The sequence below is a fragment of the Onychomys torridus genome, chromosome 5, assembly GCF_903995425.1.
Source record: "Onychomys torridus chromosome 5, mOncTor1.1, whole genome shotgun sequence".
Classification (NCBI taxonomy): Eukaryota; Metazoa; Chordata; class Mammalia; order Rodentia; family Cricetidae; genus Onychomys; species Onychomys torridus.
In genome coordinates, this window is record NC_050447.1 from 7,285,464 (window position 1) to 7,288,514 (window position 3,051).

At 41.2% G+C, this 3,051-nt stretch overlaps 1 pseudogene; it reads right to left on the minus strand.

The window, feature by feature from the left end:
* Nucleotides 1-2,428: 2,428 nt before the first annotated feature.
* LOC118583434 lies at nucleotides 2,429-2,824 on the minus strand (annotated as a pseudogene).
* Between the last annotated feature and the right edge of the window lie 227 nt (nucleotides 2,825-3,051).

Below are 3,051 nucleotides of genomic sequence, written 5' to 3' on the forward strand. Positions count from 1 at the left end.
TGTTCACCCACAGACCAAAGGATTCCTTCTTCCCTCCTCTGCCTCAACCCCAGGAGGCTGACTCTCAGGGTCTTTTTTTTTTCCTGGTCCTTCAACATCAAGGGTTCCTTCTTTTGTGCTAGATGGTTTATGAATTTATTTAGAATACACAATAAAGAAGTCTTTCTGCTAAAAAATATTTTTATGCCTCCTTGCCGTATATTCTGATTGTTTGGAGGAGCTCTCCAGCAAACAGCCCCAAATAAAAAGCTGCCCTTTCAATGTCCTTCATATTTCGTTGTCTGTTGTACCTGCATTCTCGAGTGGATGGCTCTGCCCTGGTCCCAGGAGGCATAGTTCTCCTTCCTTGTGAGTGGCCCACACAACTGTTTATTCTGGAGTGTCCTTTGCTACTCTGCCTCAAACTCCACTTGCTCCCCAGTTTCTGAAACAATGTAGCTCATCCACGCACAAACTCCCCTCCTCATTTCTTTGTTCTGTGCTGACCTCTTCCTCTGAGGATCTGAGGAACAAGAGAAGAGGGACCCCTGGGCTCAGTTTGTAATACTGAACTTGTGCTGAACAATAGTGGGTAAACTTCAATATTCTTCCTTTCTCTACATAAAGAATTTCTTTTTGAGTGCGGATGCTCTTCCACTGGAGTATATACCCATAGCTAAATGGTATATATATTTATAAATTTATAATCAATTTTATTATATATTATATATAAATTCATTTTATATTTTATTGTAAATATAATTTCATATAAAACATAATTTTAGCTAGGGACGTATACTATACTAAATTATATATGTCATATACACATATGTGTATATGAACGCTGCTTTCGTTTTAGTCTTTCGCTGGCACAATCCCTTGAAAATTGTGTCTTTCTTTCAGCAACTCATGTCTCTCACGTATCTGGGACCTCTTCTTATCCCTTTTCTCTCTGTTCAGTTTTATGTGTTTTCACACCTCAGCTTTCTGCCCTGCACTGTCTTCTCTTCTTAGGATGCTGACTGGACACTTCCATTCAGAGAGCCAGCTGGTCTTTGAAGCCCAGCCTAGCCCAAACTAAGCTTGCTATCCTCCTTTGCAGCCCTGCTCCTCCACAGACAACGTCAGCTTCCATGAATAGTAATTCTAGACTCCATCAGTCCAGAAACTTTGGAGCTGTCTTCATTGTCTTTTTTAAAAAGTGTGTGTGTGTGTGTGTGTGTGTGTGTGTGTGTGTCTGTGTGTGTGTCTGTGTGTGAGTAGAGGTTAGATGACAACTCTTGGATATCAGCTCTTTCTTTCCATGATATAGGTCCTGGTGATCAAATTCAGGTTGTCAGGCTTAGCAATAAAATGCCTTTATGAGCTGAGCCATCTTGTTTGGCTCCTTGATATGAATTTTTGCAAGACTGCTTCATGGTTGGTTCCTATATTATCAGGTAACAAAACATATGAATGTTCCATTTTTTTTTTTTTTTTTTTTGCAATGGAAAGATTTTTTTGTTTTGCCAGAGCTGAGGGCCGAACCCAGGGCCTTGTGCTTGCTAGGCAGGCGCTCTACCACTGAGCTAAATCCCCAACCAAGATTTTTTTTAGTGGCTTTGCTGTTATACTAATTCACTCACTGAAAAGAATTCCTTCGAATTCTTTGAATTGCAGTGGTTTCAACATCTGTCGATGATCACTGTCTAGGTACATAATTAGGGGAGTGCTTATACCTATCTATTACATTGTGTTCATGAGTGTGCTCAAGTGTATACAATTGAACATGTGTGCAGATATGCATGTGTTTGTGTGCCCCAGTGTGTAGACTAGAGATCAACTTTGAATGTCATTCCTCAGGACAGCTGTCTACTTGGCTCTTTTGAAACAAGTTCCCTCATTATTACCCAGGGCTTGCCAATTAATCTGGATTAGCTGGCCAGGGAGCTCCATGCATTCACCTGTTCCCACCTCCCCAATTCTTGGCTACAAGCTCCTACCACCACTGCCAGCATTTTATGTGAGATCTACAGATCAAATTTACATCCCTATGCTTACTTAGCAGGCACTCTATGGCTTAGGTATGCCCAACCTGGATTATCCTTTCTCAGTAGCTTTAAAACTTCTTACATTGTCCATGCTTTTGGTTTCTTTTTCTCAATTCTACTCCATTATGTCCATGGCAACTAAATTAATTTTTGTATATCACAAACCACTTTATGTCACTCCTTTCATTTAAATCTTCAGTGAATTTTCATTCCAAATAAAATTCAAATTCTATCGTAAAATATGAGTATTTATCATCTGCTCCCCGCTGACATACCTGTTCCTTGCTCCACATTTGTAAGTGTTGCAAATTTTCTGAAATAGAATTCTTACAGTAGAGAAGTTACAAATATTGATTGTACATTTGTGGGAGTTGAAGAATGAGGCACATTTAATTTTGTGAGCCAAAAGGCTTATTTATTCATTTCTTGCATTTGAAGTACTCTTCGATGACATCCATGGCCTGCGATTCTTTGCCATAGTCCTTACCCACTACACAACTGCAACCAAGCACTTTGCACAGTTTCCCCTCTCGGTCAATTGTTGAGGCCTACCCATTCCCCCAGTGTCTTGTTGTTATCAACCTTAATAAGTTGACTTGATGCTCAGCACAGGGCGCCTCAGCCATCTTGACATCCACAGGCTCATTGCAATGGGGTGCAAGCACATCAAGGCATGCTAGACACGTGTCAAAGGCTTTGGCAGCTGTACCTGCACCGCGGGTTATGACATCGTGGATGAGGGCAGTCTTCAGCATCTTTTGTACAGCACCTTTGACATCCGTTACACCTCCAGCAACAATGCCTTCCTCGGCCATGGGGTGGATTATGGCTGAGGCCAAATCTTGAAGGCACCCAATCATCCACCTCTGTGCAACTCGGTGGCAGGGGAGAAGTCAGGCCCATTTTTTTAAAAAAGCAATGATATACAGACCATAGAACACTAGAGCATCTAGAGAAAACTTTGACTACATCAGCAACGGAAATGTGGCATGCTTGGGTCTAAGGAAAAGCATATTGATTTCATAAAAAAGGAACCCAGAGA